Here is a 24,882-nt window from a genome sequence, read left to right as displayed (position 1 = left end):
CTGATCCTTCAGCCTCTTGCTTGCTCCCTCGCTCCTTTTCTCTACCTCGGACATTCCCAGGACAATTAGGGCTGAAGTTTTCGGGAGAAGCGGCCCCGAGCCCGTGGGATAAGGGGGCGGCCCGGCTCCGCCCAGGACCCCTCTCGGACCTCCCCCCCGACTGCCCCGGTTGGCTGCAGGGCGCGTCACTCTGTGGGGAGGCGGTGGCGGCAGTGGCGCCGCCGAGGCCGGGGCGGGCGGAGAGCGGGGACCGGCCTGGGATCCGAGTTCAGCTCCAGCCGGGGGGAGGGGAGGGGCCGCCGCTTACCCGGCATGCTGCAACCCTCCCCTGGCCTCGGGAGGCGCGGCCCTGCCCCGCGGGGCTCCCGGCAAGGCCAGTCCCCAGGACCCCTGGGCTCCCTGCCCTGGGGGAGGGGGTCGCACCCCTGGCTCCTGGAGAGGAGGTGGCAGCGCTGAGCCGGGAGTTGGAGGCGGGGGTGGGGGTGGGGGTCCTCGTTCGCAGCTGTGTGGCTCCGCAGAAGCTCGCCTCCACCTCTCAGGCACTTGCCGAGCACGGCGCCCAAACTTTTCTCACCAGCTCCATCTCCCCTGGCTGGAATGCAGCCTCCGCACCCGCGCCCCAGAGCCCAGAACGGGAGCAAGGGATCCGCACTCCCTCCGCTGGGCTCTGGCTCCTGCGAACCTGAGGCTCAGTCCTCGGCTCAGCCTAGCTCTTCCCCTCGCGCCTCGGGGTCTCCTCGCTCCAAGGTTCCCGAAGTCCTGCGCCCGAGGGACAAACTAAACTTAGGCTGAGTAATGGGGTGGGGGGGAGGGTGCAGATACACAATCCCTGCCCTATCTTGCGATCGGGAAAGGAGAGGGCTCATAAGGACGCCCCAATTAGGGAGCGCCCTGGAATCTGGAGAGCACCATATCTGTTCGCTCGAAGTGGGCACCAATCTTCTGAACAGAGTTTCGGGTACTCCAGACCCGACTGCACTCCCCCAGTGACTCTTTCTCTTAGCGTCTTTGGTCTTTTTTTTTTTTTTAATCTAAATCTTTTGTGTGCGGGTGAATGTTTGTTTCCCTCCTGCCGACCTTTTTGTTTTTCCCTTGGTATAACTTCTCCCTGCTTTCTTTCTCCTTGTTCGCCCTTTCTTCACCTTTTCTCTTCTATTTTTCCTCTCTTCTGCCCTTGCTTGGTCCCTGACACACACACGAACACACACCCTCTTCGTCTCGCTCTCCTTTTCCTCCCCAGGTCCTGTTGGTTACAGTAGATTTTGATAAAAAGATAAACGAAGCTATCAGTGGGGTTGATGTTGAAGAATGAAGATAATAATGTTTCCATAGGTGGTGCTTCAGATGCCATTATTTCTCACTGAATATTTAAAGAGATCCCTCGGCAAAGATGGATCTGCGTGCTCCTGGGGTGCGAGCTGCTCGCTTCCCCCAGACCCCCCGGGAAAGTGTGCAGGAGCACATGTAAAACCAAACCCCCCCCCCCCACTCCGCAGACTGTGGTCCTCGCAAACACCCCAACCCGCACTCTGCCAGGTAGACGAACGCGTCCGTATGCGCTTGCACACTCGTTTCTTCGCTTATGTCCGCGTTTGGAGCCGCCCGCACCCGTCTCTAACAATCTTGGCTTCTTCAAAGTCTGGGCCTCCAGGGCACCGCGTGCTGCCGGGAACGGAGCCGAGCTGGCGATCCCGCAAACCCTTCTTCCCGGTACGCGCCGCGTGCGCCATGGGAAGCTCCCGGGAATAGCTTCGCACGTGTTCTTTACTTGTTCTATGTGTGATTAAGGTGGGGGGGGTGGAAACCTCTCCCTCCCCCAAAACACCAAAGCAAACAACCAAACGAAATGCACAGCAAAAGCAGCTTCGCGATGTTTAATTAAAAATGGGCGAGCAGAGACGAATTAATTGGGGGGAATCCAAACTTTAATAACTTTTTTCGTTCTTTTACGTCCTCGAAAGCGTACAGGCGGGCGTCTTGCTCCGTGCGCAGTGTCCCCCGCTAATTTCTTGTTTATTTTCTTTCCTTCTGTGGCCCGGAGAGATGAGAGGGGAGGTGGAGGCGGGGGATGGGAGGAGGGGATGGTTGGAATGGCGGGGAGAGGAGAATTGGTCTTTATTGTTGACGGCAATACATCAATTACTGGCCATTGTCTCGGGCCCAAGTTCCGTGATTCGCAGACGCGGGCGCCGCACTGTCAGGGCGCGCGGGTGAGGCTTCGTGTGCCGCGAGGCAAGAAATAATTAAATTAATAGAAACGGAGACAGAGTGGGGGTTGATTTCTACTTTTGAGCGGGTCGATAGAAGGCACCGAGTGAGGTGCCACAGCTGGAGCCCATCCCCACGTCCTGCTCACCCAAGAGACCTGTGCGCTCTATGGGGTTCGCAAGTCCCAGCCTTGGGTGGGGCAGCTGCTGGGGAACTTGGGCAGACGGGGCTCGGACTTGCCGTTTCCACCGAGGGCCTGGCACTGAAGTCTTGATCCACTTTAAGGAATGGGGGTGGCCCGAAGTGTGGCAGCAGCTGCGAAAGGGTCGTGACCTCGTGGGCCGCCAAGAATCTTACCCAGAGGAGGTGCTTGGAGAGTTGTACAAACTCACATTTTGGGGGCTTGATGCCTATGTTTCTACCAATACGTCCCCTCAGTTTTCCCAAGACCTACAGCGTCCTTGGTGGGTTTGGCGGGGCTGAAGGGTTGCGTCCCAGGGCCACAGACCACAACTGAGTTCCCCGCCAAGGGAGTTCCCAGCCTCTCCGCTTCATCCCCTGATGCTGGGAAGGGGAGAGGGTGTTGAGCCTCCTTTTCCCGAGGCCTGGTTCTGCCACCCGCAAAATATCTTATTCTGGCCCAGTCTGACCCCAGGTTTGGGATGGAGCCTGGAATGAGGCCTGGCCTGGACCCTCCTCTTTTCCACCAGCGCGGGTTTGACACTCTACCCTGGAACTGAAGGACGCCCCCACGCGCCCCGCCAGCGCCCCTGCTTCTTCAGCCCACCGGCCCCAGGCCCCGCTGGCCCCCCGGGCCAAGGCTAGGAGGGTAGGAGAGAAGGTTTCGTTTTCTCATGCCAAGCAGAAAGCGGCGAAAAGGCGGCAGCGGCGTCCCAGGGACGGGAGTGGAGGCACATTGATGGTATCAACATTATTGATGGGGAAATATTAGGGGCTGGAGCCCGGAGATCAGGTTCCCAGTCCCTCCCCTACCCGGAGGTGGGAGGGACAGAGTGGGTGGTGGTAGTGGCCACCGTGGTGGCGGTGAAGGCGGTGGTGATGTGAGTTGGGATGCGGGCGGCCGAGTGCACCCGCATTAACCACTTCTGGGGTTTATTTATATTTTTCTTGTCTGAAAATTGGGGTGGAGGGAGAGAGGGAGGAAGGATTGACTTGGCCAGCACCCTAGCCTTTAAGCTCTTTCCCAGGGTTAGGGCCAGAGTGGTGGGAGGAGGCGGGCAGGAAAAATGATAAAACGCAAAGACCAAGTTTGGAAAGCCCACCGTAGGCTCGGTTATTTTCCAAGCCCAGGTACTTCGCTTCCCCGAGAGTTTCAGAAACTGCTTCCTTATCCGAACTGCTGTCGCTCAAATCCTAACCTCTCCTCGGCCGCTGGAGAAGCTTCGAACCCGAGGCCTGGGGAAGAGGCTCTGGTGGGTACCCCCGGCCCTGCGGACTCCGTGCTGTCAGCGCCGCTACGCACGCTCGCTCCCCGGCAGCTAAGTCTCCGTGGCCAAAATGCGCACTTTCTTGGGGAACCCGCCGCCCGCAGCCAAGTGCTATCTCCAGACCGGCGCCGGGTGCAGCGCGGGGACCAGGCGCCCAGGCGCCGGCTCCGGCGGGAAATTCAGCGGTGGCTAGCGGAGGGCGGGCTTGGTCACCAGCCGCACGCATCCCAGCCAAGGGTCCCATACTGCCGGCAAACTTCGTCTTTCTTCTCTTTCAGGGCCATCTCCACGCCGGCATTTAGCAACTGACTTTGCTGGCGACCGCAAGTGCATGTGATTTGTACTTTCCATCCACACTGAGCATCTTGCACTTTAATTCGCTGCGCCCTGCATGCAACAGTGCCTCGCTAAGGGGTCTCAGGGTATAAAATTCCTCCCAAAGGAAATGTCTCGAAGTAGAGAAAGTGGAAAAGACTAATCGAATTTATAAAAAGAAAACCTTTGCTTCCCTTTGGTTAAAATCCCTTTGCGGTTTTCTGAGCTTGAAAAAAAAAGTCATCAAGACGCAAAAGAGTGTAGTTAATTCCTGGAACCTATCAGTAGGATGTCCAGGAAGCCCAGCAGGGCTCACAGATTCTCATCTTCGAGCTGAGCTCAAGAAGTGGGACTTTGGGATCCAGTGACTAGTAATCAGTTCTTATATGTTATCTGTTGGGAATAGGCGTGGGGTCTGTGGAACCCTGGACTCTGTGTGCATTTGGGGGTGTGCCTGGGGCGGGGGTCTGCCAGGAAACTCATTTTCATTCATAAAAGAGATCCAGGCAAATGACTTCCCTATGGGACTCCTAGATGAACTAGTTTAGCAAATCTCTTGCAACAAATTAAAAAATATACACGTATACTCTGCCTTTTTCTCCAGTAAAAGGTCCCTTTTTAAAGAACAAGATCAACAATTCCCAAAGGGAGGTGCATCTTGGTTTTATAAAAAAAAAAAAACTGCATACAGTGAGGCCCTGCCTGGGGGTGCCTTCTCTTCGGTCAGTGCTCACAGAGGAAGGCACCCTTTGGTTTCTGTTTGATCAATCAAATAGCCACATGGAGTTTCAGAACCATTCTGGGGTCCTGGCCCTTCTCTGCCTGGCAACCTGTGAGCAAGGCCTGAATGTCACTCACATTATGGGTAATTTACCAATCCTACAAGTCTCAGCTGAGCTATGACTTTCTTAGGGAATATTTCTCTCTACTGAGAAAGTGCTTTCTCTGAGGAAGAGAGGTATTTCTTCTTGGGGCTACAGTGAGTCAGAGTTGTAGCTTTACCTGGTCCCCATGGCAAACTTCAATTCATCCATCCTGTGCATCCTTTCTAGATTCATATTGTAATGAATTAAAAAAAAAAAAAAGGCAGGGGATAACCCACCCCTCCCTTCTTCTTTCACCTTTTCCAACTCCAGGAAATTTTCTAAATCGTTGCACTGTTAGTTCTTTCTCCCAATGTTCACCCTCATCTCGCCAACCATGGTGACCACACCGTTCTTTCCAACTTAAATATCCAGTTTAACATGGAGTTTTACATTTCAGAGACTAACATCTCCCAGTTCCAAACCTGCGTCTCCCTGCTAACTTGTGCCTTCTCAAAACAGAAGCAATTATCTCTTAAGTTACAATCCTGAAACCATCAACACCTACACATTAATGTCAGGAACTAGCACCAACTTTTTCTTCTTCTCCCTGTTTATAACTCTCATTCTGTCCCAGCCTCTTTTCTTCATCCTGGCCCCCCCCCTCAGCCTCCAGACTCTTTGACATATTTTATAGTAAAACCCAATCCCTGGAAGCCTTGCTCAGAATCTTACTCAGGTTGTAATGGATGTAACTTTTGCTTAGAACTTGGCTCAGGACTTGCTGTGGCATTTCCCTGGCCCTGAAAACGGGATGATGCTGGCAAATCTCTCCTTCTCCAACCCAAACGAAAAGATTTCAGGAGCATGGGGATGGAAACATTTTCCAGGCTTGTTTTTATTTTCTCTTTCCCTCCTGGACCCCAGAACACCTCTCGTTTGGGAGAATTGTGCTGAGAAAACCAGCCTCTTAACTCAGCCCCCTGTGGCCCCCTGACAATCTCTCTTCTCCTGAACTCAGATATTTGCCATAGACAAGCTTTTTTCATCATCCTGCTTGGGTGTTGGAGTCAGGCTATTGGTGTTTCCATCCTGGCCGTGTCATTTGACAGTGTCCTGGGAACATAGTCCTAGGTATGCACCCATGTGGTGGGCAGCTTTGGTCAAATTAATTGCACTCCCCTGTTTCCTGCCCTATAAAATGTAGCTAATAGAGAGGAAACATAGAGCTTAAGAGCATCCTACAAGGACTCAGCTTTGCCTCCTCCTAGCAGTGTGACCTTCACATACCTCCAACAGTTTCTCATCTGTTAAATGGAGATAATAGTCCCGTTTTCCTGGAGCTTTTGAGGGTTAAAAGAGTTAATATGTATGAAGACTTTAGAATAGTGGCTGGTACAAAATTAGTACCACATAAGCGTTAACTATTATTGTTATTACCTCACAGGCTTGTTGTGGGGATCAAATGGACGATATAGTTAAAATATCATTCTCTCTTTATCTATACATCCATTGACTCATTTATTCATTCACTCTACAGAGTAACATGCAAGGTATGGGGGTACAACTATGAAACAAACACCCTCATTCCTTTTCTTGCTTACAGACAATCAAACCGATGATTTCCTGGGAGCATGTTATGATCGCCTGGCTCAGTGTTGGGGCAGAGGGGAACAGTATAAGAGCAAAGGTAGAACCGTGTGTGATCTCAGGGAATTTCTATATTCGAACGGGAACTCCCTACTAATAAAGACAATTGAAACTAGAGCAGGTTGTGCATGAGCCCAAGCCCTATCGTGCATGTGGGTCCTTTGGGCCAGGGGCAGATCATCTTCTTGCTTCTAGAAGGTTCCTGAGGAATGGTGCACATGTAAGTGGCTTGCTGCTTAGATGCCAGCCAGTATGCACCTGGTTGTTTTATTTGGCTCACATATTTGTCTTTTTGATTGTGCGGCCTCCTCTGAGTTGTGCAGAAAAACAAAACGATAAAACGGGTGCTGTTTTCCTTTGGGCCCTTTGAAAGGTATAAATCACTTACAGTGTTTACTCTGGCCTTCCGTTTCTGGCTTTTTGGCTTTCCATTTTTGTTGGATTATAAAAATTAATCATGCTCAACACCATAGAGCATTCTGTAGTCAGATCGAATGATGGACATGGAAAACCGTCCTGTCATCTTGTCCTCTTCTCCCCAGGTGTGTGTCTGTTCTGGACACAGAGCCTCAGATGGCTGCTGCGTGGACCAACTTAGTTATTATAACCATGTTGTGACCAAATGTAACTTCACATTGATGGGCAGAATGCAAAGTCCTCTTGTGAACCCCCCCCCCCACTTTGTGCTTTGAGATTAAAACACATTTTATGGTTAGAATCTGGAAAGAGAATGAGGGCGTCTGAGCAAAAATACCTGTTAGCAGTGGCGTTGTTGTGTAAACCAGGAGAGACAATAGCCCATGTGCACTGGTTTCGATGGAGTAACGGCTTCCTTGGGAAGCATCTGACAGCAAATGGAGTTTAAGACAGTAGAAGATGTCAGTGAGTGGGGAGTGAGGTTTCTTCCCCTGCTCCCGGAATGGAGGGAGCAGACTCGATTTAATCTGTCACTTGATGTCCTTCTCCTCAAAAATAGTGCCCGGGGGGCCTCAGGGGCTTTATTTAGAGGCTCTCAGGAGCTTGGCAGTATGTAAATTATGCCTGAGTGTCCTTCATAGTTCCCGGTGGTCACAATCAGAGGGATTTAAACATGATTTAGGCTTTCAAATGATTTGTGGGAGCATCGGAGCCAGCCGGCACCGTAGCGATGGCCCAGGCGGGGTCTCTCACTGTTGCATGAAACAGGTCTCCGTGGCTTGGTTGTTCTGTCCTTTCTCCTCCTGGCCTCGGAGTTGATTGATGAGTAGCCACCCCCTCCACTCACACCACCCTCGGTGTTGGTGGGTGGCCTCCCAAATATCTTTCCTATATCAGGCAGCTCTGAGATTTTTTCAAAATGGAAGGTTTTACAACTTTAAAAAAATAACATTCAATCTATAGTGTCTGCAAAGCCTCCCATTCATTCATTCATTCATTCATCCATTTGACCAACTTTAATTGAGCACCTACTATCTGCTCAGTATTTCAGGCATGGAGGATATAATCATGAACAAGACAGATAATGTCTCTGGTCTTCTAGAGCCAATATTCTAATGAAGGGGATAGATGTAAAGAAATTTCTGTAGATTCAGAGAAACGTAAGAACTTTAGAGTGCATGAAACTATACAGTGATGGAGAGTGACTTGCGTGGAGTCACAAGGAGAATGATTGGGGGGGTCGGGGAAGGCCTCTGAGAAAGTGACATTGGTGTGGAGATGTGAGTGATGAGAAGGTGTCAGCGATTTCGGGATACGAGCCTTCTGGGCCAAGGAAAGAGCAAGTGCAAAGATGCTGGGCAGGCAATGGGCTTGGAAAAGTTGGCACCTTTCTCTTCTCTTTTCCTCTCTTCCGCCTCATTATACTTTCAGGCAGATTAGGGAAATTTAATAATCTTTTTTAAGGTTTTTCCAGTTGAGTGGATGAAACAAATTATGGTATATCCATGCAATGGAATATTACTCAGCCACAAAAAAGGAATACACTGTTAATACTTATGTTGATGTGGATGAATCTCAAAAGTATTACACTGAGTGAAAGAAGCCAGAACAAAAAAAGTATGTATTGGATCACTTCATTCATAGACCATTTTAGAAAATGCAAACCAATTTATAGTGACAGAAAAAAAATTAGTGATTTCATTGTTACTTGGGGATGGAGGGGGAGGAAGGAGAGATTGTTAAGGGGCACAAGGAAACTTTTGGGGCTAACTGAAATGCCTGCCCTCTTGATTACAGTTTCACAGTTATATACATATTTTGAAACTGATCAAATTGTATACTTTACATATGTGTGCTTCAGTATACTTAAATCATAGGTCAATAAAATTGAAAAATTAGGCTTTTCATTTCAAACAATGTTGGAAATGGATGTTCTAGATAAGGAATTTAAAGAGAAGATGGCAATTGCCACTGTCATAATTAAACACTTGAACCCTAAAAGTCCTGGGAGCTTGGTCACATTTAATCTTGAAACAAGTATTAGCTTGAGTGGGGATGGCACTGGGATTGGCGCTTACCTTGACCCTGGAAAAAGCATGAAGATTGCCTTGTGGTTTTCCAAGCAAACAAAAAGTCAACTCTGAAGTCAGAAGGAGAAGGGACAGTCTTAGAATTAGAGGACTTATTGGTGATGAGAGAGAAAGTCACAGCCCCCAGTGGCAGGTGCATCCAGGTGGAGTTCAGAGTCTGAGGCTGCACTAACCCTATTCAAACTGACTTATGGGTTATTGATTGGATGATTATTTTGGAATGCCATAGACCATGGCTTGGTCATGAAGGACGATTTTTGGTGAAGGACCAGCTTTTTTTTTTTCCTCCAATATATCATGGACCAATGTTTTTGTTAAAATACAATAAAATATATTACTAGGAAAAATGGAATAGAAAACAGAGTTACACAAAATATAAGCCCAAAACTGTATTACAGGCATACCTCAGAGATAATTGTGGGTTTGGTTCCAGACCACTGCAATAAAGCAGATATCGCAATAAAGCACATATCACAATAAAGTGAGTCACACAAATGTTTTGGTTTCCCAGTGCATATAAAAGTTATGTTTACACTATGCTGCAATCTACAAAGTGTGCAATAGCATTATGTCTAAAAAAAGTACCTACCTTAATTAAAAAGACTTTATTGCTAAATATGCTAACCATCATCTAAGCCTTTGGTAAGTTATAGTCATAACATCAAAGATCACTGATCAAGGATCACCATCACAAATGAAAATGAAAAAAGTCTGAAAAATTGCGAAAATTACCAAAATGTGACACAGAGACACGACGTGAGCAAATGCTGTTGGAAACTTGGTGCCAACGGACTTAAACAAGATGCGGTGTTGCCACAGTTTGTGAAAAGTGAAGTAGCTGCAAAGCGCCATCAAACAAGATATGCCCGGTATGGATTCAGCAAATGTAAAATTATTCTGGCAAACTGTCGAAGTAGCTTCTAAATGCTTACTCTCGATTTCTCTGGTTATGGTGTGGCAGACTGACAACAGGCTGGACCAGACACTGGTCCGCGGACCACAGTTTGAGTAAGTTGCCCTGGAGTAGTCCGGAACCTCACACCCAGGGTGGTCACAAGGAGGGTGGTGGTGTGTGAGCTATGGGTCCCTCTTAGTGCACAGGGAAGCTGGATGGGGCTTGTGGCAGCCAGAGTCCCCCCCATGGCCAGTTGCCTCTGGTTGCAAGGAGTTTCTTCCCTTTATCATCCTGAGCCACAGAGATGTTCCAACTGACTTTGTGGAGACGGTCAGGAAGCACCCTAGAACACTGGTTCTCACACTTCAGTGAGCAAAACAATTGGGGGCGGCTTGCTAAAAATGCATATTTCTGAACCCCAGCTCCAAAGATTCTAATTCAGTATCTGAGGAATGAGGGCCAGGGATCTGCATTTTCATCAGTGCCCTGGGTACAGGGTAGTGGACTCACATGCATGTGTTCCCAGGAGCTCATTTTGAGAAGCACTCACTCAGACATAGCGGAGGTGGGTCAGTGGTGGGGATTTCTCCATCAGTATGTGCTTCCTCCTCTCCACAAGCTACGTTTAAGACCAGAAATTATAGTTCCCTGTGCTATACAGTATAAACTTGTTGTTTATCTATTTTATATATAGTAGTTAGTATCTGGAAACCTCAAAATCCCAATTTATCTCTTCCCACCCACTTCTCCCCCTGGTAACCATAAGTTTGTTTTCTATGTCTGTGAGTCTGTTTCTGTTTTGTAAATAAGTTCATTTGTGTCTTTTTTTTTGGATTCCACATATAAGCAATATCATATGGTATTTTTCTTTCTCTTTCTGGCTTACTTCACTTAGAATGATGATCTCCAGGTCTATCCATGTTGGCACAGGGAACTATATTCAATATCCTGTAGTAACCAATAATGAAAAAGAATATGAAAATGAATGTATGTATGTATCTGTGTGACTAAAACATGATGCCGTATACAAGAAAGATAAATAAATTAATTAAGAAAATTAAATACTTTAAAACCAATATAAAGACCACAATGTTACAAGAAAGACTACCAATCTGGTGATCATTTTTATAAAATATAAGCTATTTTTAAAATTAAGCATTAAAACCATCAAAAAGAATTATTTCTACCAAAGCAAGATGTCTGTTGATTTTGTAACAATTAGATCCAAGTGACTGAAATTTCTTATATTATCATTAAACATTTGAATTTTTTAATCATTTTATGATGAGTCATTTACCTGTGTAAGTTATATGAAATTATTGTTTTCCTCTAGTATTGTTAGTATTGAGAACTGATTAACTTTTTTTCTTTTTTTTTGCTTTGAGGAAGGGGGAGCTTTTCAAATTTGTATAAAATGCCATATGGGCTTGGTGGTAGCCCTAGTTTGGGTGGTGTACTTAATAAGGAATAAAATGATCTATGAAACCCCCCCTTAAAAAAAAAAGTCCAAAAATTAAACCGAGAGATGCTTCCATCAGGGTTTTTAGTGTCAGCAAGAGACACCGGTTCATTTCGACATAGAAATAATCTCCTAAGGGATTAGGCAGCTCACAGACTCTTTAGGAGGGCAAGAGAGTTAGGCTCAGCCTGTCTAGATCTCATCTCCAGAAAATCTCCACCATCACCAATGGAAACAGTCCCACTGCTTAGCCTGCAGAAGCTGGGTGCCACCCCCACTCCCCGGGCGTCTTCAGCAGACTGGATTCTTTACTGGGCCTTGGTTCCCGAGTCAAAGTCCTCTCAGGGCCATTGGTGGCTGCTTTTAGCTGCAAGGAATGCTGAGGGAATGGATGTCTGGCATTTTTAGCTTCTATCTCAGGGGCAGTCTAAGGTTCTTGTAGTAGGGCATTCCCTGAGGACACGAGAATGTCAGGTGTCCCTAAGACCCACAGACTCATGCCCCAGCTGAGACTTTCACTGCTGTCTTATTTTCCCGAGCATCACAGAAGGCCCACAGAACACTGTCCAAGGTGCCAGGGAGCCCACCTGCAGTCCTGTAGGCAGCAAGGGCTCCATCCTCTTTGTTTGAATCGGGCTCTACCTCCTTTGTGCTCTGAGCAGCTCATCCTGATGTGTTGGAGAACCCCTCAGAGGATTCATCAGATGCCGTCAGCCCTCAGCAGCCCCCTGGGATGTTCTCAGAAAAACAGGGAGGGAGAAGGGAGCTGTTATTTGCTGCTTACATGCCAGGACTCAGGCTGGGGCTGAGTACAGTGCACATGTTAGCCCGCTGGACACCCCCAGGAACTCTCTGAAGTTATTTTTCATTTTCCCATTTTACAGATGAGAAAACTGAGGCTCTCGAGTAATTTCTCTGGCACCAAAAAGCTTTGGAGCTGCTGGATGCCTAAAACCAGGTCTCATGACATCTTTATGAGAAAACGAAACTACACTAAATGGAGCTAAATGACAACAAAAACGATTTCAAGTTTTAGGAAGCCCAAATGAGAAAAGGACTTGGGCTGGGATTTTGGAGTTCACCGGGTGGACATAATCTGGACCGCCATCTCGAGTTAAAAGGATCGGAAGATACAGCTTGAGGGTTCAGGCTGATTAAAATCTCAGGTGCTGTGGTTGCTTTGTATTTTTTTAATGGGTGTTCTTTAAACACCTTTGATTTGGAACTGATGAACTGGTGAAGTGCTTTGAGCAAAGCCAATCCACCCCAGTGAGTTAAACTGTCTCTGGTTCTAGATGAGTTCATAGCTGAAGCTGGGGGTCGGTCTCTGTGACCTCCCAGCCCCCAGTCCTGCCTTCTTATGACTCAGTGGCAGAAACTTCTGTTTCCTCTTTTTTGCCCTCATGATTGTAGCTGAAAAGTCGTATGGGTGCAGTAGAAGCCACCAGGATTTGGGAAAAGGATGTCTGAGCTCTTAGACGTGCTCTGGTTATTATCAGCAGGATTTGCCCCAAGTCTCTTGGAGCTTCATTTCCCTGCTGTGTGACCTGAAGGACGTCCTCTGTAGTCACCTGCCTGGGGTGGGGGGTGGTGAGGGGCCGCCAGACTATGGGCTACACTAGGGCAGGACACCTGGCAAGCATTCAATTCATATTGTTAAATGCATGAATCTAGCGAGAGAAAGCTGTTGCAGTGCATCTGTTCACACTTGGAAATGCTGACAGATGCTCGCAGCCTTGTACTGTTTTGATAAAGCGGTGTCTCAACTTTAGTGCATTCAGAAGTCACCTGGGGATCTTATTAGAATGCACATTCTGCATTGGAAGGTCAGGGCTGGGGCCTGAGATTCTGAATTTCTAACGAGCTCCTGGGTGACGCAGATGCCATAGGTCCTGGACAACTCTTGGGGTAGAGCGGCATAAGTAAGTGGCCAGCAAATGCCCAAGTCATGTGAGGTGGGGGTCAGATGGGTAAGGGGTTCCCTGGGCCAGTGATCTTCCAGTAGGAGCTGGCTCAGTTCTCTAGCTCATCCTGGTTCCAGAAAGATCCCCAGTTCAATGCCACATCCATGAAGAGGCCGAAAGCAACGCTCTTTCTCCTTGTGCAGCAGGGAATGCGTCCTGGCCACGGGATCCCACATTGGCCATATTTGGCAAAAGGGATGCCTCTGGCTGCCCGTTGCTCTGAGTCACCCGTGCGTGGCACTGGGATTAATAACCGCTAATACTTGTCAGGCGTGGTGTGTGCTGAGCTCTCGGCACAAGCTTGGCACGTGAGAGGCCCTCCAGAAAAGGGAGCTGATGAAGGTTGTGTCATGAACTCCTTCCCATTTCTTTTAGTTCGCTTGGCAACTCGATGACATGGGTGTTAATTGAGCAGCTCTGGAATGTCGCTCTCTAAATGCTGGACATACCAGGCTCATTCCCACCTCTGTACCTTTGCTTGGAGCAGTGTTTTCCCCTCGGGGTAGTTTCCGCCCCTGGGGACATTTGGCAGACATTTTTGGTTGCTATGCCTTGGGGTGGGAGGCAGGGAGGGTGCTACTGTCATGTAGTGAGTAGAGACAACAGATGCCACTAAACATCCTACAATGCATAGGACAGTCCCCCACAACTAATAGTCATATGGGGTTTACGATGGCATGGTGCTCGGGCTGAGAAGTTCTGGATTAGATAGAGTTTCCTCTAGGAAATACTTTCTTCAGTGTGACCTGTGAATGTTCTACAGGTCTCTAAGCTGACTTTGGAGTGGGATGATCTCATTATGCTATGTTCCTAACTTTTAAGGCCTATAACCTCTTCATGCTATGGGTTCAAACTGAGGCCAGTGAGACCTTCCTTGCCATTCACACACCCTACCTTCTGCCCTTTACAGTGAGGATGTGTGGATGCAGTGATTTTGTTTTCCCATTCAATATGTATAGGGAGGAAGGGAGAAAAGGGCCCCAGTGGGCGTGTGCCTGTGTTGTCTATTTCAGAACTAGGTCCTGGCACTCTTGGCTGCTTCCCACTTCGCTCTGACCAAGCCCAGCAAGGGATATCTGCCCCAGGTTGAGGAGGCAGAACCCTTGACTCACCTTGGCTGCAATACCCAGACTCTTTTTTTTTTTAAAGAAAGAAGAGGGGGGAAAAAAAGCATGTTAGGCAATGACTCTGGCAGCATAATGCTTTTTCCTCTCCAAGAACTGAGGAAGGCCTGATGAGGTGTGGCCTCCCTGGAGTCATTTAATTTGGAATGCCTCTCAACAGCACGTGGGTCTCTGCAACACCTCCCCGGGAGCCAGGAGCCACCACCAACCCTCCACCGGCATTCCCTGGGAGATCTGCTCCCTCAACACGACCCACAGGAATAAAATGGGGGAGGGGAGGTCCTTAGACCTTAGAGGTGGCCCGGCCAGTGGCCACGAGCCTGGAAAAGGCTGAGGAACAACACAAGAAAATGTCCATTGGAAAGATGAACGGGTGGCACAATGCCTCCTGGAAATGGTTTCTTCACGGTGAGCTTGTGGGGTTATGTTTATCAGAGAAGAATATATAGGCGGGCGACGGGAACAGCCTCCATCCTGTCTTAGGGGCTTTTCACTGCTAGTGATAGATGCCATTCATGTCCCGCCTGAGAAATGGCTGTGCTTCAGGCACCTCCGTCAACTCATCTTATTGATCGGCTGGGCTGTTGCCTCCTTGGAACAAGGGAAGAGAAGAAAAAAGTCAGGAGCTGCAGTGCCCAGCCCCACCCAACCCCCTGCCTTGGGTGTCCGTGTACCTAATAGTTCCCTTCGGATCACCATTCTGTGCCCCAACAGGGACCCGCCCGGCCTGCCTGCACAATGACCTTTCAGAAAGATGCATGCCTCTTTGGATTTTTTTCCCTCATCGAAGTGGTGTGGCTGTGATTCATTTTCCCGCCATTGACACATTGGACCTCTGTTAAATAGGATTGAAAGCAATTAATCTGGGGCAGAATGCCAGAGAATCCCATTCATAAATAATGCTTCTCCTTTGCAACCCCAGCACCGGTGTGCCAGGGGAGATTTACAAGCCCAGAGCCTGCAGCCCAAACTCGCAGAAAAGAGTGTGTCCCCAAACCTCTGCCTTTGCACGTGAGATTAAATGGCCATGATCAATGTATCGCCGTCGGCGCCAAGGGGCCATTTTTAGGGCACGGACATAAAAGTTTGTAATGGAGAGGAGATGGGATCCAGCACAAGCCCTGACCAGGGCATATAACCCATCTTCCAAATAAAAACCACAAAGGTTTTAGCAGAAGTTCTCTTCTGTGGCTGCTACAGCTGCAGAGGAAGGTCTGTGGAGAAGAAGCCAGGCTGAAACTTGAGTCCAAATGTATGAGTGTGAATGTGGGAAGAGGGGTGTCCAGGGGGCTGAGTGGTTAAGGGCGTGGCCAAACCCAGCGGTGAATTCTGTCTCCATCACTTGTTAGCTCTGTGACCTTGGGCAAATCACCCAAGTTCTCTAAGCATCTGTTTATTACTCACAATAATAGTAGCTGTGCTCCTAAGGTTGTTGCAAGGGCTAAAGGAAGTAGTGTTCAGGAAACGTGTAGCCGTCCCCGGGGTTTAATAATAGCTCAATAAATGTTAGGAAGACGGCAAAGATGCTGTTGATGACGATGTTGTCGATGGCACTGGTGTCTGGAAGGCACCAAATGACAAGGTTCAGCCACATGCCTGTCACATCTGACCTGTCAAGTAAAAAGCAGGTTCAACCACTTCAAAGTGTGCGTGGTGATAAAGAGGCCGGTGGTTACGGAACATGTCCCTGGGGCAGCTGTCTGGACTCCGGAGCTGATCTTGGACCTCTGCCTCTGAGCCCTTGTCCCTCCACCACTAGGTCTTCTGAACGCTGCCCTTTGGCTGTGTCCCCCCAGCCTGTGAAGTGATATTCACGTTAGGGCTAGCATCCCACGGCGAAGAAGGAGAATCTGTTGCCAGAATCATCACTCAGTATTCTTGTTTGTTTGGTGTGGCTCTTGGATGATCTGTGCCTGCCTTCTGTTGTGCTCACCAAACGTTGTCAGTTCACGGTGAAGATGGCAAACAGCAGACCCAAAGCAGCCAGCGTCTGGCTATGGAGGGGAAAGTTGCCAATTCGGCAACTGGGATTCTATGTACCCTTTCTGGTCAATTGAAACCCTGTATTTAACTCAGATCATCCCTTCATGGGTCTGTAAGAATCTCAATAGCTGACGTGTCCTGAACCAGGCATTCAGTGTGATGCTTTACAAGTGCAATTTCAGTTAAGCTTCACAACAGCCTTATAAAGGAGGCCCTTTTTATCTGGCAGCCTTCTTGGCTGCAAGCAACCCAGGCTGACTCGCTGTTCCAGGAGGGGGTTTATTGGAAGGATATTGGCGGCTACCAATATAAGTGATAATCATTGCACCTTGAGGTATTTGGCCTCATGGTAATTGTCAGAGGCTGGAACTCAAGGCTATGGAAAGGGCAGGGGCCCAGTGAACCCCAGAGGGCCAGGCGGCAGGAGAAAGCTGTTCTGTGTGTCACCTGTGCTGCTCCAATCACCGTTAACTTCCAATCCTCTCCCCGCCCTGGACATTCAATCTGGATTTGCTGAGTTTTTGCATCAAGACCTGCCATGTGGCTGGACCAGGGCAGGAAAAAGAAGATCTTGCCTGCTACGCATGAGGAATACTAGGGAGGCTCTCTCTTTCACGAACACTACACACCACTGGGGGATTCCCCCAAAGGAGGTGAATGTCGGGGTTTCCAGCCAGCCCACATTGGCAGATAACCCCCACAGTAACATCAGGGGCCTCGTTGTACAGATGAATGTAACTGATGCTCAGAAGGTCTGGGTAGATTGCCCAATTTCACACAGGCATCAAGGGGCAGAGCTGGGATTTGCACTCTGAATTCTCAGAGTCCAGACATTAAGCACTTCACCGCTAAGCGGCTCTGCGTTTCATTAGGGACCACACCCGTTAGGATGAACTCAGCTGATGGTAACACGATATTCGTCTCAGACTGACCTAACAGTAAGGACATTTCTTAGCCTCCATATCCAGCACTGGTTAATCCCGCACCTCAGCCATGACATCAGGGACCTGGGCCAGCCTCTTGCACGTGGCCGCAGGGTGGCAAACACAGGCATCTGGACCCCTGGCTTCCTCGCTCCTGTCCCACTGGGGAAAGTGGCAGTAGACTTTCCTATTCCTTCTCTCTGTAAAGTGCATGAAAGAACTTTATCAGAAGCCTCCAGCAAATCTCTCCCTTGGTCTCATTGACCAGAGTCAGCTCACGTGACCACTAGTAAACCACATGCTGGATGTGATTAACCTCAGACCTATCCCTGAAGCTGGAGTCAAACCCCAAAGTGCATGGCCTCTCCAAGAGGACAGAGAGGAGGTTCGGCTACTGGGGAGCTGACCATGGTCCACCAGGGGAATGACAATACATTTAAATAGCCATAAATGTGTATAAGTTTAACTCACTTTTACTTATAATAAAGACACAGGTCAGTCAATATATTCATCATACTGATACCTGTGATCCAGTTTATGTCTTTCTCTAGCTAATAAATGCTTTTTACTACAGAGCTGCAGTATAAACAGGATGCAGACACATTGTTTGTTGGAAATTGGGACTCACCTTCAAGCTGGAGCCAGTGCACTCACAGGAGAAGCAAGGCTATGGTACAGAGGAAACCATTCCGTGGGTATGTGTAGAAAACCATCCAAGCCACGGGACACCACAGGTGAGTGGATTTGCATCTTAAGGACTGAATGCTGAGGGGCCTTCCGGAGAACAGCGGCAGCGTGGAGGTGGTACCAGGGCAGGAAAGCAGGGTCACAGTGGCCAGAGAGCTGAGTACGGGAGTCAGAAGCCAGGAAGCCCAGGGGCCAGCATGATTCCGGGCTCTACGCCAAGTGCCGCACAACATTTTAGAAGGTTCAGTAGGAGAAATGAAGGCCAAAGTAAGGTTATGAATAGGAGAATCTTATTTCCTATGCCAGCTGGGTTTTCTTTCATTTTTCATTCATATATTTGCAGGTGTATTCGTTTTTATTGAACTCACAAGATTTCCCGTAGAGCCTGCAGAACATTAAAGGATGATGATTTCTCTTCTAGAGAGAGGTCCGATGTCTTTAATTCAGGAGCTTGAAACTTTTTCGAACATGACCCACTCTTAAAAAATACATTTTACACCAGGATTCTAGTACACATTAACATGTGTCTTACTGAAACAAGGGTTTCCGAAAACAAAAGCTTGCCCTTCCTCTGGTGACACGTTCTTTTTTTTTTTTTTTTTTTTTTTTTAACATTTTTTATTGATTTATAATCATTTTACAATGTTGTGTCAAATTCCAGTGTAGAGCACAATTTTTCAGTTATACATGAACATATATATATTCATTGTCACAATTTTTTTTCTCTGTGAGCTACCATAAGATCTTGTGCATATTTCCCTGTGCTATACAGTATAATCTTGTTTAAATATTCTACAATTTTGAAATCCTGTCTATCCCTTCCCACTCTCCGCCCCCTTGGCAACCACAAGCTTGTATTCTATGTCTATGAGTCTATTTCTGTTTTGTATTTATGCTCTGTTTGTTTGTTTGTTTTAGATTCCACATATGAGCGATCTCATATGGTATTTTTCTTTCTCTTTCTGGCTTACTTCACTTAGAATGACATTCTCCAGGAGCATCCATGTTGCTGCAAATGGCGTTATGTTGTCAGTTTTTATGGCTGAGTAGTATTCCATTGTATAAATATACCACATCTTCTTTATCCAGTCATCTGTCAATGGACATTTAGGCTGTCTCCATGTCTTGGCTATTGTAAATAGTGCTGCTATGAACATTGGGGTGCAGGTGTTAGGTGATGCATTCTTAACACGATGGTTCCCCACATGCGGTCCTGAACCAGCGGCAGCAGGCACCTGGGAAGTCATTAGAAATGCAGGTTCTTAGCCCCACACCCCCTCAAAGAGAGGCTGGATCATAAGTTCTGGTTGTGATTCTGGTATACGCTAAAATTTGAGAATGACTACATAAAAAATATTATATGATTTTAATCTATTTAATTTTTTTTAAAAAAGTGTTTGTAAGCCACCAATTTGGGGGTAGCTTAAAACTACCTTTAGAAAAACTCAGAGGCTCCCCTGGGCTCCTTCCTTCTTCCCTTCCCAAACTCATCTCTAGCATCTGCCCTTTCCAACCTTGCTCCAGGCAGCCCCAGCCAACTGCAGCCAGGCCCACCTCCTTTCTGGTTCTCAAACTCAGCCTTTCCCCTTCTGAATCTCTGCGTTATACACCCCTGTAGGATAGCTCCCCCCCTCCACACTTGCAGGGCTGGCTCAAGCTCCATGAGGGTTCTTGGCTCAGGTGCTCTTCCTGAGACTAGCCTGTCTCCCTGGGTGGGTCTCAGCCCGTCTCTTTTCCTTCGTCATCACCCTTAGCACAGCTGATACTGATCAGCCTCCAGCTGACCCAGGCTGCTGAGAACAATGCCTGGCATATAGTAGGTCCTCAATAAATATTTGTTGAAGGAAAGAAAGAATTAATGAGTAACTGTCAACCACACGTACCTGGGAATACCTCATCATCCCTGGAGAAGCATTTCCAGTCCACAAAGCCTGGCTCCCCTCTCCGACCTGGCCTTTTCTGGTGAGACACCTTGCCACTGTCTTGGAAGGGGAGAGAAGGAAACTGAGAATCCCCTCTCCTGATGTTCCTTGCCTTGCCCTTCCTCCACCGTTCTGCTGTGTAATATTTAAATCAGGGAAATGACGAGCGAGAAGCCCAAGAATCAAGTTACGGCACCGGGGTTCAAGGCAGGGTTCACTGCACAGCCTGGCTGCTGGGCTGCTGGACGTTAGGCAAGCCCATTAATGCCTTTAGGCTCAGTACCACTGGGGTCACGAAACCCCAGCTCAAGCTCATTTATAGAGTCGTCAAGGGTCAAATAGGAGAGAACTTGTGAACATACCTTGTATTCCAAAGCCTTCACACCCTGAACAGCTAAGGGACCGACCCATAAGCCACGTTTGTAATATTAAGCAAGACTCTCCCAAGGAAACTGCAAGAGCGTGGACAGCGAGCAAACTTGAAAATACCTACATGCATGGCTCCGAAAAGGAGTGCCTGGAGCCTCCAGGTCTACAGGAGGGCTTGGGTGATTTGCATAATAATTTGCATATACTTTGCCTATCAGTTGAGGTAAGTGGCTGATCCCTTCTCCAACCATCCTTGGCCTCTTCACTTTCGTGGCCTCCCCCCACCCCCACCAATGGAGCCCAGCCTGGAAAAATGGTGGGTTGGGCTCCCTCTGGGGGCCCCCACTGCCTGCCCTTTCCCCCCAAAAGCAGGTCTGGGGGTGAATCTGGCTCAGCCCGGAGAGGTCCTGTGCCTGATGGGTGGCGGGCCTTCAGCGCGGCTGAGATTTCACAGTCAAAACCATTAAAGGTTATTCTCCTTTTAATTCTTTGTGGTTGTTCTTGCTCCTGCTTTTGAGAAACCTCCTATTTTCACTTGTGAGACGCTCGGCTGTGCTTGTCACGCCCTAAGAGGTGATTTCAGTTCTCCGATGCCAAAGAGCCTTTTCTGCTAATCAAAACACAGCTGCAGAGGCCCATATGATCTGCTAATGGGCACCCCAACTCCGGGGTATGTCTGTCTGTACCTGGGGAAATAGATATAATTAGGATAACAGATATCATATGTATATGCAAATGCAGCAGGTAAAAATGACTAGCAGGGGAGATGGGGGTGGGGTGGGGCTGGCATTTGCCAAATCCCATCAGACCAGCCGTGCAGCTTAACCAGGGACCGACCCCATCACTAGTCCACGCCTTCCCCAGAACCAGCGCTGGTGCCCTCTCTGCAACGCCTTTTCTCCCCTACGCTGAACCGCTCATGGAAAGTATTGTTCTTCTTCATGTCAAAATAGATCCCCACACTTTTCTGAAAAAAAGTTCTTTCAGTAGCCCCAGACCTGGCGAGGCTGCAGGATTCTTAGCATCTGGGAGCAAGTGAGGAAAAGAGGGACCAGAAGAGACTTCCTCTCTGATGTTTTGCCTTTAGTAAGGGTTCTGTTTCCCAGAGTAGGAGCATCCTGACCAAAGAGGACCTGGCAAATCATGACTAAGACCTGATTGCCTTTTTCAAGGGGAACCACCCTGTGAGGGGAGCCTGGAAGTTTGGTGTCAGGAGTCAGAAGGCCTGGGTTTACGTTGTGTGTCTGCTTCTTCCTGGTGGGGTGAACCTGGGCAAGTGACGTACCTCTCTGTGCCTCAGGCCCCTCACCCTAAAATGGGTTTCATATCAGTAACTACTTGAAAGGACCTGGCAAGCTTCAAGCTCTCGGGTAATGTCCTTTGTAATGGGTTTGTGGGAGGGGGAAGAGTGTCAACGGTCAGGCCCAGGTCCTCACTCCACCATATCCATCCATCTGTGTGCTCTTGGATAAATCACTTCACGTCTCTGAGCCTCAGTTTTCTCATATTTAAAATGGACTAATATTTGCCTACTTTCCTGGGCTATTAGAGGATCGAAGAGGCAGTGAATAGATGTCATGGTGTCTAACAGCCAACAACAGAAGCTAGTTATGTATATAGAGTAATGCATCTCTTGGGAGCTCCAAGCCTGAAGTCATGGGTTGAAGATGGGTTGAAGAGGACCTGGCTCCCATCCAGCCTGTTGAAATTACTCAGAGCAGTGCAGGCAGACGACATGGGCACTGACTTTTACCAAGCTGTGCAGACATTCACGGTGGGCATCCAACCTCTACCCAGTTACAAGATTCTGCATGTGGACCTCCGACTTTTGTCTTGGGGTTGGGACCTAGGCCATTTTCATTTCTGGATGCCTTGTGCCTAGCACGGTGCCTAGTGCATTGTAGATGCTCGAGAAATAGTCGTTGGTTGTCTGAATCAATGGATGAATCAATGTTGAATCACATTCTAAATTTATGTCTCTGCCCTATGGGCAGCGAAGAGATGGCTGTCAGAGTCCTTGTCCCTCTACAAATGTTGAGAACAATACTTGTATAGGGCAGGTGGACTTTGGTGTCAGAACCATTCAAATCTTGGCCTTGCCATATCTTAGAAGTGGTTCAAACCTTGTTTGAACTTCAGTTTAAGAAAACTGACTGAACCTCAGTTTGCCTCATCTCTAAAAGGGGGATAAAAACCATACCTTCTTTATAAGGTTATGGTGCAGAGTTCTTAAACTTGTACTTGCCAGTGTCTGTGTGTTCCCACAAGGCTGGGGAGAGAAACTGAGGTGGATCTCTTTCCTCCCTTTCCACCCTTCTTCCCTAATCACTACACGGATGCTGGGGGTATTTCAGACCCGGTCCAGTCCCAAGCCCCGGAAGTGATTCTGATCCTTTATCTAACTGTGGCATTGATGTTTTTTATTCTTGTTGAAGGCATCAATATTCGTTCAATAGTATAAGTCTTAAATAAGCATCTTTTAAACGACATACTACAGATGATGAAAGTCATTTCCGCACAGAAGATTATCTCACACGATCATGTTTCCATCGTTATCTGGGGCCTCTGTACTTGGCAAATCTCTGGAGCTACTTAAATGATAACATTAGTCCTAATACTGTGTAAAATGACTAGTTCCTCGGGGTAGGTTTATTTTTAATAGTGTATGTCAGCAGCAAATAGCTCGGAAGACCCCAGAGGAAAAAGCACAGCTCATGCGCTCACTGAAGTGATGATATGGATATATTTAATATCTATATTAAAAACCTTTTAGGAGCCATGGTGATATTGAACTGGATAGTCAGACATGTTCAGGCAAAATCCTGGGCCGTTTATAGGGCACGATGCAGTGTGCGTTACAGAAATCTTTTGAGGTTGTTCAAAGTCAAATCTGGGCTTCAGAAATCTTTGACAGACATTTGACCTCAGTAGTAAAATACTCTGAAACACGCTAAGAGAATAAAATCGCTTCCTTTTCTTTTTTGTGAGTCTGTTGATAAGTTTGCTGCGCTATTAAAATGTTTAATCGCTCGCCTCCAGCAAGAGCAACCTTCCATCTGAAGTTACAGTTTATTAGAGGTCCCGAAACTTACTGCTATTTCCCCAAAAGATGGCTGGGGGACCCTTACAGGGAAAACAAACCACAAGCTGACATCAAGCATAGAGTCACAGATAAATGGATTGAAAATAAATAAAAAAATAAATACTTTGAGATCGATGTCGGGGAGATCGTGTGAAATTTGCACCAAAGCTCCTAACCTGAATGGACAGGGTTAAGCTGTGGAGTGCCCAGAGATCCAGCCTGAGCTGCAGCCCTGAGACAGCCGCAGAAAGAGGTACTAGCCTGGACCAGGGAGGGGATGATGGGGGTGCTCACTAGAGGTCTGTACCTTCCAAGATGGAATTCCTCTCTGCTTCAGGGCATGGTCAAGGGAAGCCCAGACCACAAGGGCAATGAACAGAGGCCCAGTTTCAGTGATGCTCACCGTCCCTTCCCTCTGGCTTTTGTAGGTATGGTCCTCTGGCCTTTCAGATTTAACTGAAAGCAAACTGAGTTCTGCGGCAGAGGATTGGGTTATGGAAACTGCAGCCTTCTTGGGGTGGCCTCATTGGCACAACACCATGGACCTCACCTGTGGAGGAAGGAGTGCAGAGGCCTCTTGGATGACCACAAAGAATTAACTCCTTTTGATAACTGGGCATCCCAGACTGTGCCTTGAAGGATACCTAACAGTAATGAGTCAACTCGGAAGTATGAGGTCACAAGTCTCCAAAAATTGAGGTATAGAGATACAGGGAATTCCCCATATAGCATCCTGGGTCCTTGTTATCCAAAGAGCTAAAATTCATTTTAAAAACTGGATAATTCTTTCCCAAACTTGGTGAAGAGGAATAACAATAGCAGGAAAGGGCACCATAGCCCAATATAATTGGGAAATTATACAACTCAAAGAGTCACATAGTCTGTCGATGGCTCTGATACGTCCAGAAGTGAAAACCTAGCCAACAAAATTACTTTCACTCTGCTCAACCCAGCATTTCCCCAGATCATTTGGCTGGGCTTTCCTTTCTTCACTTCCTCACCTTCCTCATAAGAATCCCTGTGTGGCAGGCGGAATTCTAACAATGTTCATCCCTTTCCAAGATTCTCTTCTTCTGGTTATCTGATCAATCCTAATGCAGGTACTGTTGTGAAGGAATTGTGTAGATGGAAGGAAAGTGCAGGTACATTGACCTTATGACGGGGAGATTGTCTGGGTGAGTCTGACCCTATCAGTGGAGCCCTTGATTAAAACAGTGAGAAGGACCTGAAGTCCCCTCACTGTCTTTGAAGGTGAACAGGCCATATAGGAAGGAACGTGAGTGGCCTGGAGAAGCCGGGGTGACCACCCCCAACGCCTGCTGAGAGCCAGCAGAGATGGGAGGACATTAGACCTGCAGCTACAAGGAACAAGATTATGCCGACAACCTCAGTGACGCTGACAGCAGATTCTTCCAGAGCTACCAGGAAAGAGTCCACCTTACGAAATTTTGGCCTCGTGAAATTCTGCGTAGAGAACCCCAGTAAGCCCACCCCAACTTCTGTTCCACAAAACTGTGACATAATAAATGAGTGTTGTTTTTAA

At 47.8% G+C, this 24,882-nt stretch overlaps 1 protein-coding gene and 1 long non-coding RNA gene across 10 annotated transcripts in view; one reads left to right on the top strand and one right to left on the bottom strand.

Moving 5' to 3' along the window:
* The window catches only part of SALL1 (spalt like transcription factor 1), a 16,455-nt gene extending 16,388 nt beyond the window's left edge, over positions 1-67 (bottom strand). Inside the window, exon 1 of the mRNA XM_031458460.2 lies at positions 46-67. The gene's annotated coding sequence lies outside the window, so the exon portion shown is untranslated. The remainder of the gene's footprint in view (positions 1-45) is intronic.
* Positions 1-24,882, top strand: part of LOC105097519 (uncharacterized) — a 27,839-nt gene extending 2,957 nt beyond the window's left edge. For 2 of the 9 annotated variants that reach the window (XR_010382313.1, XR_010382312.1), the window contains exons 2-4: positions 12,170-12,451; positions 17,854-18,013; positions 18,310-24,882. This is a non-coding gene — a long non-coding RNA (uncharacterized LOC105097519). The other 7 variants (XR_010382309.1, XR_010382308.1, XR_010382307.1 and 4 more) reach the window with 7 other exon arrangements.

This window comes from Camelus dromedarius, chromosome 9, assembly GCF_036321535.1.
Source record: "Camelus dromedarius isolate mCamDro1 chromosome 9, mCamDro1.pat, whole genome shotgun sequence".
Taxonomy (NCBI): Eukaryota; Metazoa; Chordata; class Mammalia; order Artiodactyla; family Camelidae; genus Camelus; species Camelus dromedarius.
This window is presented reverse-complemented; position numbering and strand designations above follow the sequence as displayed.